The 17,137-nt window shown below is 40.8% G+C and overlaps 1 long non-coding RNA gene across 2 annotated transcripts; it reads right to left on the reverse strand.

Annotated features, from left to right (window-relative positions):
* Positions 1 to 372: 372 nt before the first annotated feature.
* Positions 373 to 13,565, reverse strand: LOC123367163. Of its 2 annotated transcripts, none has more exons than XR_006578331.1 (5): positions 12,239 to 13,565; positions 11,414 to 11,475; positions 9,509 to 9,619; positions 2,485 to 2,603; positions 373 to 1,147 (listed from the first exon to the last, which is right to left on the reverse strand). It is a non-coding gene; the product is annotated as an uncharacterized LOC123367163 (long non-coding RNA). The 2 variants fall into 2 exon arrangements; XR_006578330.1 differs by having other exon boundaries at positions 11,392 to 11,475.
* Between the last annotated feature and the right edge of the window lie 3,572 nt (positions 13,566 to 17,137).

The raw sequence follows: 17,137 nt of genomic DNA on the forward strand, positions 1-17,137 counted from the left end.
GCTGTAATTTCTTACACTTGCTTTCCCCACTTCACAAGCCTGATTTATCAGTCTTTAAAATAAGTTGCGGGGTGTGTGTGTGTGTGGGGGGGGAAATCAGTTGATTTGTGATGTGTAGTTCTGGTTCCTCTCTGCTTACACTTTACTAAATTGCTCAGTGTGTGTACAGGAAAAAGTGGGATACCGGTAACTGCCTTCTTTCAGAACCAATCTAGATATTCTGGACTGTGCAGAAATAAACACTTCAAGCCACCTACAGTGGGGAAATAAACACTTCAAGCCATTATTTTTATGGTTTTTTATTTTTATCTCCTTTTTAAATTTTCCTTTAGATTTTTCTTAAGTGATATTGTGACAAATAACCCACCTCCCACATGCAAGTCTGAGTGCTATTTTTTACAAAAAGCCAAGCGATAGTTGATAGATAGATAGCTGGCAGCCACTTCCAATATTTATCACATTCAACTGCTATTAATAGCTTATAACCTTGACACACAAAGACGAAAATTCAGCTACCAGTATAGCTGGCCTATGTTAACATATGTTCTCATTGCTGTTTTCTTTAACCATCCTCTTTCCTGTTTAATTATATCTTCTATTGTATCCTGGCTCAGAACTTGATTTGAGGGCAGGGCCTGTTCTGCTGTATGAGTGAAATTTACTCTTGTGAAGAGATCTCCCTCAAGGCATACGCACTATCAAACCCTATTTGAAGGCTTAAAGTGGGATTTAAATTCAACCCTGAGTTGTTTTACCCAGATTGCCACATATGAGAATTGGATGAAGTGCATAATTAATGTACACATTTCTACCATTAAAATATTACTCAGTTTTGACAGAGACACTTACTAGAATACTATTTATAAGAGATGTCTCAGCAGTATAGATGGATTAGAGTTTGATCCTGCAAATGCTTACCAGGTCTGAAAGTAAATGCTAGAGGGAACAGACTCTTTTCTTAGGCCTGGATCCTCAGAAGGTATTATGTGTAAAGTTTAGGTGTATAAACTTTTAGAGATCTGGACCATAATCCTTAATATCAAACTAGTTATAGTAAATTGACAAGTGCAAGTTAGGTCTCTCAGTCTCTCTTGTTTCCAGGCTTTAGGTGTCATTGGAGTTCCTTGATCAGTTTGCTTTAAGGAAGCTGAGATAAATGACATTGAAACATCCAATTAATTGCTTTCCAGTCAACAGCCCTTCTGCAAGTCTTATTGTACTGCTCATTAACTGACCATAACTTCTACTAGACTTTACTTTCTAACTTACATTGAGTTAATTGCAATTATCCTTAATTTGGACCTAGCCTTCCACTCCCCAAGACAGTATCCAGTACATGAAAAAAACATTTGTCATTAGTCTGACCTTTTGGCATTCCTTTCTAGTGACATGGTCCTGCGTATTAGAAGTGAGAATATGCAGTTATACTTGTACATGAGAGACTGGTATAAATGTATTTAGAATGAACAGGTAAGATTAGTATGATCTGCCCTCCTTTTCTCCCCGTTTCTGCTGCAATATTAACAGGTGACCTATAGGGGAAATAAAATGCCAATTCCTCTCTGATAGAGAAAGAGTAAATAGTTTAAATACCAAAAACCATTTGACAACTAATGTAGTTTGTACATCTCAGTGAAATCATTAAAAATGGAATTAGTTGCTGAGTGATGCACAAATGTGGCACTCTTAAAGGACTTTACATTTATGGAGCTTATCTCATGCTCTGCTGAAGCTCATTAATTTATCTATACTGCAAGTTGTGACTTTGAAGAGGCTAAAATTAAGATTTTGCATGCATATTTACATGCAGATTATTACAGAGAAATTGAACTAAATTACCAGTTGTTCCAAGAAATTTAATTTAGCCATTTGTTCATTTATAAGATAAATAACTAAGTCTTTGGTGGATTCTATGCAACACCAGGAAATTTTGTATCATCCACTGGTGGAATTTCGAGGTAGGACAATCTCATGTATCATCTTGCACTGTAATGCCCAACATTAGCATCAAGTCAAGAGTGCTTTTAGATCCTGTTTCCAGGGTGATATCATCCCCATCGATTTAAGGAGTTGAACCAATTTTGTGTCATCTTTCTCTACTTTCCCAAACCCAACGGAGAACTTTATGCTCCATGCAAAAAGAAAGAGCAACCAGGAGCAGTAGGCATGAGTGATGAAAGGATGGTTGTGAGAGTCAGTCTTCAAACCCATAGTGTTTTTGTGGGTGGTACTTCTCATTAAAATGTACCCACTTTTTCTTTCTGCAGTTTGGACTTCCTCCCACAATGGGTCTAGTGAATGTGGCCCCTACTAACATAGCTCTAGTTATTTATTACTTCTATTATAGTAACACCTATATTAGAAATTGGGGTTCCACTGTACTAGGCACTGCATACATAGATAGCGAGAGACAATTTCAGCTCTGAAGAGTTTACAATTAAAGACAAGCACAGAGTAGGAGAAAGGAAGTATTGCTGTCCCTACCTTTCAGGTGGGGAACTGAGATGCAGAGATAAACTGACTTGCCCAAGGTGACACAGGAGGTGTGTTGCACAGCTAGGAACTGAAGCTACCTCTTCTTCTCTTTGTTGGAGGGACCTTTTCTAAAGAAAAAAATGTTTAGGTTTAGCATTTTTACCACTGTTAGTAGATGTGGCAGTATCCTCTAGTATTTAGAGCAGGGGATTGGGATTCCATTCCCATTTTATGCACTATATGGTCCCAAGCAAGTCACTTAGCACTAGATCAGGGGTTCTCAAACTGGGGGCCATGATCCCTCAGGGGGTTGCAAGGTTATTATATGGGGGATTGTGAGCTGTCAGCCTCCAAACCCAAACCCTGCTTTGCCGCCAGCATTTATAATAGTGTTAAATATAAAAAAATATGTTTTTAATTTATAAGGAGGGGTTGCACTCAGAGTCTTGCTGTCTGAAAGGGGTTACCAGTGCAAAAGTTTGAGAACCACCGCACTAGACTGTAACATTACGATGTGCCCTGAGTAAGGGGTAGTGCACAACCCCTGGAGCAGACCAGAGAATGCACTGTAAATCAAGAGCCATAATCTTTGGTCCCTCCCTCTCTGTGGGGTGGGGGAGTAATCAGAGCCACCCCTTTACCTGGCACAGACTAATTCCCCCTCTGTGCTAGCTCAGCTGTACTGGCTGGTGCTTTAAAGAGGGTGAGTCAAGGTTCTGCCCACATTCCATCCCCACACTACCTACCTGCCTGCCTGGGAATGAAGTGGTGGCCTTATGAAGGCTGCTCTCCCCTACCTGCAATGTAGGTAGCAGTAGCCCAGGCCCTGAAGCTAGGGTTGGGCAAGTGACAATTTTGCCTTAACATCCCTGTGCTTTAGTTTTCCCATCTGTAAATTAAGGCTAATAATGACTATCCACCTCTACAGAGCACTTAGAAATCCTCAGCGAGAAGGTGATACTATTTTATTTATGTTCGATCTTCCTACCTTTGTAGTTTTGCTTATCGTTTTTAATATTTGACAGTAACAAAGAAGAATCTTAGTTTTCCATTCCTTTTGCCCATTCTTATCATCCTGATGCTTTCCCTTCCCAGCTTATCATAGATCATATTTTATTTGTATTATAAATATTTCCAAATATGTCTTGATGAGGACTCTCAAATTTCACCTGATCCCATGTACTCATTCCAACTGGACAAACATTCAAGGCAGGTCTACACTTAAAACATTGCAGCAACACAGGTGCTTCATTGCTGTAGCATTTCAGTGAAGACACTACCTATGCTGATGGGAGGGCTTCTGTCAGCATAAGTAATCCATCTCCCCAAGAGGTGGTAGCTATGTCAATGGGAGAATACTCCCATCAACCTAGTGCTGTCTACACTGGGGTAGGTCAGGTTAACTGCGTCACTCAGGGGGTGTGGATTTGTCACATCCCTGAGTGACTGAGTTATACCTACCAAATTTCCTAATGTAGACCTGGCTTCAGCCAGCATCTGGAGCACACTTTAACTAGCAACCCTTACCCACCAGAATTGTACTTATGCCCCTAGGTGATGCAGATTACACACACACAAAAAAAAAGGAAGGCAATCAAACTCAGCCATATTGACCTTTGCATAAAAAAAGGAAGGACAAATTGTCTAATGAAAGAGAGCAAGAGCAGTAGGTAATGAAACATCAGTTTCAAGCTTCTAATAGACCATCACAAAACAATGGAGAGTACAATGTAAAGGTAAGTCTCTGTATGGTTCCTTTAAGTGTGACAGTTGTTTACAACAACATTTAAAAAATCCACAGGTAGCCTTTATCAGTGTAGAATTGGAATGTCACATAATGAAACTAGGTGCATTTTCACTTAAGGGAAGAAAGCATTTTTACAACATAAAAGAAATTGCTGTAGTGACCCAGGGGAGCTGCCAATGTTTCCTGGATGAGGACAATTAACCAAAACAATATTGTTAATTTTGCCACAGGTTCTAAGTGACCTAGAAAGCAGAATACAAACTTTGGCTTAATAGTATTGACCAAGAATCTGCAACAGAAGGGAATTTATTAACAGCACTTTTTTTTTTTAGCAGCCAGGGTCATAAATTAAAAACCTGTCCCGCTTACAAGAATAAATGTGTGTGAATCTTAATACAGTAATTGAACATTTTTGCATTCTGATAGGGATAGCACAAAACAACTTTGCAATAAACTTTGAATGGTGGTTGCGTTATAAATGGAATGGTCAATAGTTCATATTAATAATTTACATATAAGGCACCTTTTATTCATTCCAGGATTTCAAAGTGATTATGACAAATAGGTCTGCATCACAATAGGCATTGTTATGAGGCAAGTATTGTTCCCATTTTACTGATGGGGAAATGGAGGTCACAGAAAGGTTACATTATTTGTCTGTGTTCACACAGCAAGTCAGTGGTAGACCTGGCAACCAGGAAAGTAACCTACAACCCCCAACTCTCAGTCAACTGCTTTTAATACTGCTCCAGAAGTAAAAACTTTTGAGAACTTGAACCTCACAAGTGTTGAAGTTTGTGGGGAATAGAACTCCACCTATCTGTCCTCGCACTAAGAATTCCATGTTTTCTAAGAGAAGAAGATTTTAATAGAAAAAGACATCATGAATCCAAAATTAAAAAAAAAACACACCTGTAAGAAATCTGTAGTCATCTAGGAATGTCACAGGTGTAATGATGTTCAGATCCTCCTGTTCCTAAGGTACAGAACACTACTACTTCAGATAAAGGAGAATCTTCTTTAACTGTTTGCAGTAAGGGACCTGTAACACTCAGTTTAGCACTTCTGATTCTATCCACTAGAGGGGTAGTGGTACCCACACACATTAGCTAGTTACAAATTACAGTATGTTACCCAAATAGTTCATTACACACCAACAATTGTGTATGGTCTCTGGATATGACTGCTCCCTGCTGCTACCACGTAGAATACTAGGATGTGGTGGGTGAACAATTTAAACTTAATTTCTTCCCTATCTAGGAGATTTCAGAAAATGCTGTAAACAGCACTTTGAAGTGCTATGGCAAGAAATAGCACTTTTAAGAGCCTTAATTTTTGTCAGGAGCAGTTCTTCTTTTCTCCTTTTTAACTAGATGACAGGGACCAATTAAAGTAATAAGCCTCACAAAGTATTTCCCTTGGCTAATGGCAGCCTGTATTAATGTTTGCAGAAGTGCAGCATTTGAGTCTTAAGCTTTCTTGTTAGAAGTTAACACTTTGCAAGACACCTCAACATTCTGCTTATCAGACCAGTTCCTTTGTCTGGGATATTTCCTTTTCTGTTTACTGCAGTAGGCTATTCATCAATATTCCCATAGACATGACAGCCCAGTCAGTCATTCCTATTATTTGATTAGGCCCAATTCAGCAATAACAACCAGGCAGGTGCTGATTTCTATCCGGGTAGTTCCCATTGCTGGATCAGGGCCTAATTTTGTAACCCTCCAAATTTGTTGCGGTGTTACATACACTCTAGGCATATGGGGAATGTTTTTTTTGTTTTTTTTTGGGGGGTGGGGGAAGGGAAATGAAAATATATATTCCCTCATGTCTGATATCCCTCATCTTGCAAAGACCATTTTGGAAAGCAGATCACAAGTAAAAAAAATTTCTAGCTAATTTGTTTTTGTAATTACTGTAATAAATAATTATGAAAAAAAATTTGCTACTGCATTTGATAAGTTTGTGCTTTTTTTTTTTAATTAAAGTAACTATTGACTTTGGCTCAAATACTTCCAGCATGTTCTAATTACAACTCTTATTATATTCTTACAAAATGTCAAAATTTCAAATGCAAACACTGAAAAAAAAGATTAATTGTGGAGACGGAGCCAAAAAACCTAAAGATTGTATTAGGTTCAAGTTCCTGTTTCAGTGCTGGACCAGGCAGATGCAAATTGGAGATGGACCTAAATCCCACAGTTTGGGTCCAAACGTCCACAAAATTCAGGGATGACCCATTTTTATTCTGGCTCATCTTGAATAAGAATTCAACAAAAGCTATTGTTTTTCATCCTGTTCTTGTCTTACATAAAACTTTATGGCCAATTTTATTCAAACTTGGGTGGCCTTAAGGTAGGCACTTGGGGTGAAATCCTGGCACCATTGACTTCAATGGAAACTTGACAGAGTGGGATATGTCAGAGTCAAATTGTGTATTCCATTCTGTATTATAATGTCTATTTTGTATGAGGAACATCCACTGTATGTTATGTGATGAACTCATGTTTAACCTTACCCAAGGCAAAGTTAGTATGATGTATTCTAGAGACAAGGTGGATGAGGCAATATCTTTTACTGGACCAACTTCTGTTGGTGATAGAGACAAACTTTTGAGCCACACAGAGCTCTTCAGGTCCCCAAAAACTTGTCTCTCTCACCAGCAGTAGTTGGCCCAATAAAAGATATTACCACACTCACCTTGTGTCTCTAATATCCTGGGACCAACAAGGCTTTAACTACACTGCATACTAAATACAATGTATTCTAGACAGCCTACACTGCCCACGAAAGATAATTGACATCTTGTTGAAAGAATCTCAGAGAAGCCAATTACCAGCCCATCCTCATGGAACAATGGACTCTTTACAGAGGAGCCAGGAGGAAGGAAGAGACAAGCATGCCAGTGGAGCATCTGACAAAAAGGGACAGACTGTATTTAAGAAGAGGTGCTTCTCTATGAGGGAGGCCATCAACTGCTGCATGCAAGATGACCAGGCTAAAGAGAGAACAGATAGGAGGGACACTGCTCAGTCTGAAAAATTGACAAAACTTCAGACTCACACAAAAAGTGAGATCAGACATGGAGGAAGGGTGCATCTCAAGACTTTTATTTTACAAAGCTCTGTAACTCTCTAACGCAGTGGTCCCCAACCTTTTTGTGGCCTGTAGCACATTCATGTTTTCAGAAGAGTGTGGCGGGCGCCAACAATTTTTCAAGGCTTATTTTGTATGTGTACATTAAATAATACAAAAAATCATATTTAATATACATAATATATGAATCCATAAGATAAAAAGGGTAATTTTACATGTAAAAGGTATTAATAAATTATTTGGCAATTACTCTTTCACTTTACCATGTGAATTTGCTCTTTTTTATCTACTGTAAGAAAAATTAAGGCGTTTTTACAAAATAAATATCATAAACAGTTTTCATCTTATTTATTTTTAAAAAGTTAAACATTGTTGAACTGCTGGTCCAAATATATTTTATTTATTATTCTTACTTTAACATAGAATGAAGCCTGCAGCCCCAGAGTTCTCTGTCCCCAGCAGGGGCGGGGCCGCGGCTTCTCTCCCCTGCTGAGCACTAGGCGGGCGCACATAAATGCCCCAGCGGGCGCCATGGCACCCACGGGCACCGCGTTGGGGACCACTGCTCTAAGGCTTTTTAAGAGATTAAGGGTGAAGTGTCTGTCTGTGATTAAGAAATTCCTTTGCTAAGCCTATATTCCATGCCTACCTGCCATGTTTTCCCCAAAGGGGTTAAACTAGAAGACAGATTGCCTAGCTCGGTAGAGCTCTGGGGGAGCACATATGAGCAACTGGGGGCAGGGGTTGGGGTTTCTGAAGCACCAGTTCCTGCACCTTGGTGGATGGACTGCAGAAGTCCCATGGCCCAAGGAAGAGTGCCAGACAAGAGGTCTGAGCTTGGGCATGTGTCCTAGAAACTTGGAGCTAGAAACAGGGACAAGACCAAGTTGGCTTAGAACCATATGGGACCCAGCGGTTGGGTCCACATCCAACAGACTTGTGACCAAACAGGAGCAGGCTGGTCTATGTTGTAACAGAGTTGTTCTGTTGACTTCATTAGGACCAGGATTTCACACCTGAATCCCTGCTTATGAATAAGTTGCCTGATTTTCAAACACCCTGAGCAGTCCCATTGCTACTGGCCTTTCTATAGTTAAGTGCTCCCCTGATTGTCTCTTTACAGAATTATAAATGCTCTTGTGAACTCTTTGACTGATATAAAGTATCTCAGATTTCAGGGTTTTGGTACCATCCAAACAGCTGCCCTAAAGTATTCATTATCGGGAGGACTTAGGCAAGGTAGCCATTATGAGTTACTTATAAAAACAAAAACTCATTGGGCTTTGCAGAGTATATTTTAAAATGATGAAACCAAAAAGCTCTCCTCTCCACCTTCTGATAGTGATAATGGATCTGTCCACTAAGTGTTCCACTCCATGAGACAATCATCACTGCAAAATGAGACATATACCTGACCCTCCAGAAAACCAAACTACTTACAATGCATCTTATGAGGCAGATTCAAGACGGTGAGAATAAGGGGCATTGTGCTGGTTTGTTATGAAGTGTTCTGTACATCCCTTGTGGACCTTGTACCCCCTCTTATTTCTGCTGAGGCTGGTCAACTCTTTTCAGGAGTCATCGTCACAGCATAAGGCTGAGTGAGTGACTAGGGGTAAGTCATTTGTTCACCTTGGACCCATCAGTCAGAATCAACTAGAAAAGTCAAGTAAAAAGCAAAAGGACTTCGCTGAGAAGTCAGATTCTGTATCTGAGCTGAGCTGTCTTTGATATGTAAATTACAATCAAATGTGGGCCAGATCACTTCTCCTTTTGGTAAATCCTGTGTGTGGGGATGAAGGGAGAGGAAACCTCTATAAGAAAAATCTTACCAAACTCACACCAACACACACACTCTTCAGGATGGGAGCATGTCCCCCACTGTGGAATGAACTTAAACTCCAGGGATTTAAAGGGATTGATAGACTGCAAGAATTATTTGCACAGAGGAAAGTTCCTTTCCACCATTTTGGGGCAGTATAATCTCTAGCCTTTCATCCAAATATTTGAAAGTGCTTAAATATTTATCTCTTAATCCTTGTACCATTCCTGTGAGGTAGATAAGTATTGTCCATATTTTTCAGACAGATAAACATAAGCACAGGGAGTTTAAAGGGACAGTGCAGCTTAAAAAAAGCATATTATAATGATCATGCTTCCTCTTCAAAAAGGAAGGTTTGGAGGCCTTACCAAAACAGAAAGTGCGTAGTACTACACTGGATTGGCTAACAGTGAGTTGCTGGCAGAGTCAAGAATAGAGTAGTAGAATCCTGACTCGCAGTTCCCACGTGATGACACCACCTTTAAGAATGAGACTTTAATTTTACAATGACTTGCATTTATGTAGCTTTCCTGTCACAAAGCATTTTAAACATCAATTGATTTAGCCTCACAACATCCCCAAGAGTGAAATTAGGATTATTATCTCTCTGTTACAGATGAGGAAATTGGCATGGAGCCTAATCCTATCAGCAGATGCTAAGAACTCTGAACTCCTACGGACACCAGTGAGATTTGATGTTATTCAGCATTTAGAAGGATGGGACCATAACTCATATGCCCAAACCACAAATAGAATCAGTGGCCGAGCCAAGAATCGAGACCTCCACTGAGGATTACATCCATATTCAGGAAAGCATTTAATCACATGCTTAAAGTTAAGCATGTTCTTTCCTGTTTCAAGGACAGAGCACGGGAATCCCGAGTCACAGTATCCTATATTTAGAGCATTATACTCCTGTGACTGAAAGCACCGCAGTATTCACACCCTACACACTACTGTAATAATCTTTGTACAAAATATGCCTTGTGAGGTATCATTTGAAAACTAAACTCACTGGTCAATATCACAATTAAATGTATGCAGCAACATTATATGTAAAGTTATTAAATCCCCCTGTACGATGTTCTTAGTATATGTTCAAAAGCATACAGCCCAGATAGATGTATCCTGAATGAAGAAATGTGTATTTACCTCAGTTTACATGTAAGTAGTAAACAGGATTCTCGAGACAGCAGGGAGAAGAGATTGCAGGGGAAAGAAAATTTGCAGTTCAGCAAACACAATGATAAAAAAAGAACCAGACTCCATATCGCCTTCTGTACTGTTTGAATAAACTTTGTTTTGAGGGGTAACCCTCAGAAGAATCCACTTCAAAGGTTAACTGGACTATAAATGAAAGCTTGGGGTTTTCTGCCCTCTTTATCTCTCTCTTATCTAAAAAGACAAAAGGAACCAGACTTTGTGGGGAGATCCTGACCTGCAAATTTGGTCAGCAATGTTGCTGGGTAAGGATTTTACTTTGAACCAAGTTTTAGCTACTAGAAAGAGTATTATCTTTATTTTGATCGCAACCATTTCTGATGTTAATACTCTATATCTGTACACTTAAAATCTCTCACTTTATAGTTAAAGAAACTTGTTTTATTTTTAATCTAGACTAATCCAGTGTTGTGTTTACACTAAACTGTTTGGTAACTTCAGTTAAAATAGCAAACTGTTGAATATTGACCCTTTGCAGGGGCAATGGACCTTTAATATCTAAAGTATCCGAGAGAGCTGGGCAGTGCAGAACACATTTTTGGGAAAATTCAGGCCTCGGAGCATGTTGGGGGTCACCCTGCAAGTAGTCACCAAGGTTGGTGCAAGCCAGAGTGTGACTGGAGTGTTGCTGACAGGCTGCTGGGTTCAGAGCTGCTGGACCAGGGCTACAGCTACACACAAACACTCAGGGTGTGACCTGTACACTGGTAAGTGGTTTGTGAGCAGCCCAAGTTGGAAGCCACAACAGTAAAGCATTGTGTGGCACCCAAGGTTGCAGGCAGGCAGTGACAACCCCTCACTTGTCACATTCCAGGGTACAATCCAGATAACTCCCTATTAAGAATGATGCTTTTAAATACTTGAAGCAAGTGGTTCTCTCAGATCAATCTCAAGTGTAATGGCAACAACGGGCCTTAAATTAAAGTCAGTGCAAGTTTTGCCATTAATTTCAATGGGATCAAGCACTTAATGTTCATGTTCTTTTTTAATAAGCTAGAGTAAAAGAATTAGTCTTTTCTTTTTCACCCACCTGAGATTTTTCAAAACAATACCTTTCATTTTACTTTAGTGATTGCCAGGTGTCTTGTACTCCCTCTGCTTCTCAGTTGTTAAGCTAAAAATAATAATAATAAAAAGTCTCTGAAGACATTTGCTAAGTTTGGGAGATTCCTTTTAACAGACAGTTGGTAACAGTTGCAAGTTACTTGCAACACTCAAACTAGTTATAGGCAATGATTGCTTTTATTGAAGAAAATAATGACCACAATTATATTAAATTGCCTTCTTTCTTTTACTGAAACTTGAAATTGGAACTGTGCTGAAAGGAACAGATAGCACACAGATGTTACTGTAATACACAGTAATATTTGAAATTAAAAGCCACAATGACAGTCATCCTTAGTTATAAAAGTAAACATTGATCATTTAATCATCTGATAATCATCATATTGATAATCACTATATAATGGCAGAATTACTACATGGTGAATACTCTCATACTATCATTACCATAGGCCTACCCAAATCCCAATTTAGGCAAACTAATTAAATTCTACCAAGCTAAATTACCCCTGAAGTTTCAATTTGATGCAATATTTTCTTCATTTCATATGCTGTTGTGTAGCATTGCTGTGCATTGTGAAATAACTTGAGGTGGCTATATATATATATATACATATATACACACACACACACGGCCAGATCCTCAGCTGGTGTAATTAAACATTTTCCTGTTGGCAATGGAGCTCCTCTGATTTACACCTAGCTGAAAATTGGAACCTCTGTGTTTAAATATATAAAAGATCTAATTAATGTAACATTAATGTTATGAATGTAAATTATCAAATGTCAGAAAATAAAAATGTTGATGTTCTCACAGTAATGTTAACTCAGCCACATTGAATATGTGTATTTTATGGCATTCCCCAAGATGGCTTGTGGGAAGTGCTGCAGGAACATGAGGAGCCAGTGCCACTTGTGTGTGCTATCTGGTGCCTCTATTCTCAGAGTGAGAGTTGTGTTCGTATCCTTGGCATTGTTGAGTTTGTTCAAGGTGGGCGCTGGACTCCTCCAAGGGTATGTCTTGTCCCCACTCCTGTTTGTGATTTTCATGGACAGGATATCAAGGCACAACCAAGCTGTGGAGTGCATCCAGTATGGGGACTCAGAGGTGGCATTTCTGCTATTTGCAGATGATGTTGTCCTTCCTTCTTCAGACTGCGATCTCTGACATGTATGCAAACATTTCGCTGCTGAGTGTGAAGCAGCTGGGATGAGAATCAGCACCTCCAAATCAGAGGTCATGGTTCTTTCCTGGAAGAAAGTGGACTGTTCTCTCCAGCTGAAGGGGAGCAGCTGCCCTTAGTGGATGAGTTCAAGTATCTAGGGGTCTTGTTCACAAATAATGGCAAGCGGGAGCATGAGATCAACTGGCAGATTGGTGCAGTGGTGGCAGTGATGTGGATGCTCTACCGATCCTGGGTGGTGAAGCGGGACTGAGTTCTTGGATGAAGCTCTCAGTTTACAGGTCAATTTACATCCCCATCCTCACTTAACGTCATGAACTTTGGGTAATGAGCAAAAAGGACAAGATTGCGGGTATAAGCGGCGGAAATGAGGTTTCTCCGCAGGGTGGCTGGGCTTACTCTCCGAGACAGAGTGAGGAGCTTCGCTATTCAGGAGGGTCTTGGAGTAGAGCTGCTGCTCCTCCAGATCGAGAGGAGCCAGTTGAGGTGGTTGGGGCATCTGATAAGGATGCCTCCTGGAACTATGCCAGGCACATCCCACTGGGCAGAGGCCCTGAGGCTGACCCAGGACACGCTGGAGGGATTATATCTTTGGACTGTCCTAGGAATGCTGGGGAATCCCCAAGAAGGAGCTGGAACCTGTTGTGGAGGAAAAGGATGTCTGGTCCTTCCAACTCTCCATGCTGCCGCCGGGACCCGCACTGGGAAAAGCGGCATAAAGGAAAAAGAAAGAAGAATATATATCTTGATAAATATATTAAGGCTTCAATCTTCCCATTGATTCCAGGTGATCAGACCCTTTCTTCCCCCACTGGAAACCTTGTTTTTCCTGCAAGTTATTCAGGAAGTTAACACACACACAAAAAAACCCTATTAGACACAAACATATCTATATAATATGATGCCGGGATTGTCACTTTGTCTGGATGTCACTCTGAAGCCTAGAATGTCTGTTGAGTCAGTGATATACAAAACTTGTCTGAGAGCTCTTTTTGTTCAGAATATTACCAGGTTGACTCACAACTGGTTCCTGAGAGAGCCAGATGGAATGCTCAAGCGCAAAGGTTCTGTGGCAGTTGGAATGTGACAGTTGATCACAGAAGATGGGAGTAACAGCTATTTGGAATGACAAAGATGTGGTTTTGCCTCCAGCCAGATGACAGTTCTGTGCACAAACTATGGGGAACACGTACAAATGGCAACACTGCTCTCTGTAACAGCTCATGGAAACAGGAGCCTCCATTTTCTGCTTTTTACAAATTACACCCATATGGCAGCATAGACCTTCAGCTAATAGTTAAATTCCTCTATTTTTAACTGTCTTCCTTAGAACTGGTATAATATATGGTCTTGCTGAAGGATGGACCTGGGTCTGAAAAAGAACACGTAGAGACCTTATGATCCTTCTAGTTACTGAACAACCTCAACCTGACTTCAGTGGTAGCTGAGCGCACATATCACTTTCCAGAGTACGTCATAGGTTGTAGCACAGATGAGCTAGGTTCACAGACCATCATTATTTTGATTAACAGATGCTTTGCAATTATCTACACTAAATCCTTTCACAACCACAGCTTTCCATATTTTAATATATATAAGCACCTGCCAGCTAATTAAGCCATACACTTGTAATATATCTTTAACTTGATCCCTTTGCACTACAGTCATTAACCATCTACTGGACGTGACTTGCCTTTTCTGATTTTCTTTTCTACATAACTTGGTTGTCTCTATGATTAATACAATTAAAAGTGCTCATTTATTAGCATATTGCTAAGCAAAAACTTTATTTAAAAAAAAAACCATTAAGGTTGACAGCATGTTTCACATAACAACCAGAAAAAAAAAGGTACTTTCATTACAATTATTTTTCCATCTCATAAAAGCTTGAATTTTAAAAAGTCTGAAATTAACAGTTGGAGAAATGCAGCCAGTTCTCTACTGCCATACCATCTCTTCTGCTCTCCTCTCATCCCATCCCATCCTCTTCTCCTCCTCCTCCTCAAGGTCCTCCCCCAATTGTCCATCACCCCCCTTTTGGTCTCTCTTCTCTAGCAAGACCTTAGTTAACTCCTTCCCTGTCTGCTTTTATGTGGGGTATTCGGTCACCCCATCACAAGATTTTTATATATCTTTGTAAGTCTCCTAATAAACAAAACACTGAACTACATTTCTCAATTAAACCAATGAAACAACAACATGGAGTTTGTAGTCCACGCCATTTTAAAGCAATGAAGTGCAAAAATCCCTAAAAACCAGCAATAGGAATATTTTTCAACCATCATAACTTTCAAGTGCCTTTTCTGGTATTTTATATGGCCTCCACTACAATAGCATCTGAATATCTCACAATCTACAATATATTTATCTTCACAACACCCCTGAGAGGTAGGGCAGTGCTATTTGCCCCACTGTACAGATGGAAACTGAGGCACTGAGAGACTAAGTCAGGGGCGGCTCTAGCCATTTCGCCGCCCCAAGCATGGTGGCACGCCGCGGGGGGCGCTCTGCCAGTCACTGGTCCCGCGGCTCCGGTGGACCTCCCGCAGACGTGCCTGCGGAGGGTCCGCTGGTCCCCCAGCTCCGGTGTACCTCCTGGAGGCGTGCCTGCGGATGCTCCACCGAAGCCGTGGGACCAGCGGACCCTCCGCAGGCATGCCTGCAGGAGGTCCACCGGAGCCGCCTGCCGCCCTCCCGGTGACCGGCAGAGGGCCCCCCCCCCCGCGGCATGCCGCCCCAAGCATGCGCTTGGTGTGCTGGGGCCTGGAGCCGCCCCTGGACTAAGTGATTTGCCACAGGTCACATAGGAAGTCTGTGGTGGAGCAGGGAATTGAACCTAGCTCTCCCACGTTCTAAGCTAATCCCTAACTACTGGACCCTCTTTCCTTTCTAGCTTTAACTCTAATTATGGAATTCTACTGCTGCTTCATAAAGAAGCCACATGCAACTAAATAAAACCTTTGTCCTTTCACACCCCACCTGCTCCCATTGTTTTTCTCACCACTCCTGGGGTGATGTGTGAAATAGATTATAAACTCTTTTGTGCAGGGATCACATCTTATATCAGCTATGAAGTGTTCTGCACACATTTGGACATTATCAAATAACAACTAAACATAGTAAACCAAACAAACAAGCTTTCTATCTAAACCATATACATAGGGATCTATTCTCTCCTTGACATGTGGGCACACCTTCCAACCAAATGAAGAAGAGATCCCTATTCTGTAATTCCTTAAATTAGTCACTGAACCATTATATGAGGTACCCTTATCTTTTCCAAGGTGTTTTAGGAAGAGCTATAGAGGATACATTATCATGAAGCTAAAGTAATGTTTTTTCATTATCCTATTAAACTTCCTATACCTCAGTGGCTTGTCACAGGCACTAGTAGCCACTGCTTGAAAAGAATAGACTTAAATGAGATCACCCTCTGAAGGAAACAATGACTTGTGTAATACAGATCCCTCTGATTTCCTACAGAATCCCACAAATCCCACTCTTCAGAGATATCATTTGCTATTGATCTCTGCTGTAAAAGAAAATATATCCTGACACACTCCGAGAGAGCTGAACATGACAGAGTTTTCAGTAGTATTATGAGAATATGGGTTCTTGGGGGACTCCTAGTGGAAGCCAACCATTGGAGGTGATGCTCTGAACAATCTGCTTTGGCAAAGAGGTGCCATTTACATACATGTATGTCAACTGCCTTGGTGTAGGCCAAATCTCGTTTTTACATCACAAAGTAAACTGAATGAATCTCATATAATACTCTCTCTCTCCTGGCCCAGGAGAGTTCCCACATCTGCCAGAGCGCAAAGAAGGAATTGCTATTCCTGCTCCCAAGTGGAAAGGAAAAATGCCATCCCAAATCTTGCTCCATTTGACATTTTCAGAGGAATTCCTTGGTCTGCATGAGAATATCCATGGTAAGTTGAAATCTCAACAGCATGTCCTGGGGACCTGTAGTCTTTCCGTGAGCAGCAAGCACTTCAGAGGGTTTCTATTTGCTGTTTCTCTGGTTCACGCTCCCTTTTGATTCTGGTGGCTGTGTTTTTATTAAAAGCTACCCCCTTTGTCATGAGGGCTGGCCTCGGGTTTAATGCATGCTTTTATAAGTGGTTTGAAATCACTCAGTGTCACACAGAGTCTTCTGTTTCATTTTCTGCTTAGTGAGCACAGAGCAGAGATGGATGCTTTCACTGGATCTGTCACCTGCAAAGCCTTGGAGGGAGTGCCCAGAAATAAAGATGATGATTTTTCTTTCTTCTCTCCTGATTCCAGTAGAAATAAACTTTTTCTAATATTTCCGGGCCATTCTGTGTTAAGGGAAATGGGATTCTCCTCCCCCATATTCCTCTCATTTCCCCCAGGCACCCATCCTATCGAAAAGCCCACACCAGAGAAACAGTCCTTTTGGTTGATGCAGCTCTTTCCAAGCTCTGTCTCTTCGCATTAGACCTCATGGTCTGTCTCCATTGTGCTTCCAGCTCCTACTTCCTACAGAGTTCAAGGCCAGAGTCCAGA

This window comes from Mauremys mutica, chromosome 3, assembly GCF_020497125.1.
Source record: "Mauremys mutica isolate MM-2020 ecotype Southern chromosome 3, ASM2049712v1, whole genome shotgun sequence".
NCBI classification, from domain to species: domain Eukaryota; kingdom Metazoa; phylum Chordata; order Testudines; family Geoemydidae; genus Mauremys; species Mauremys mutica.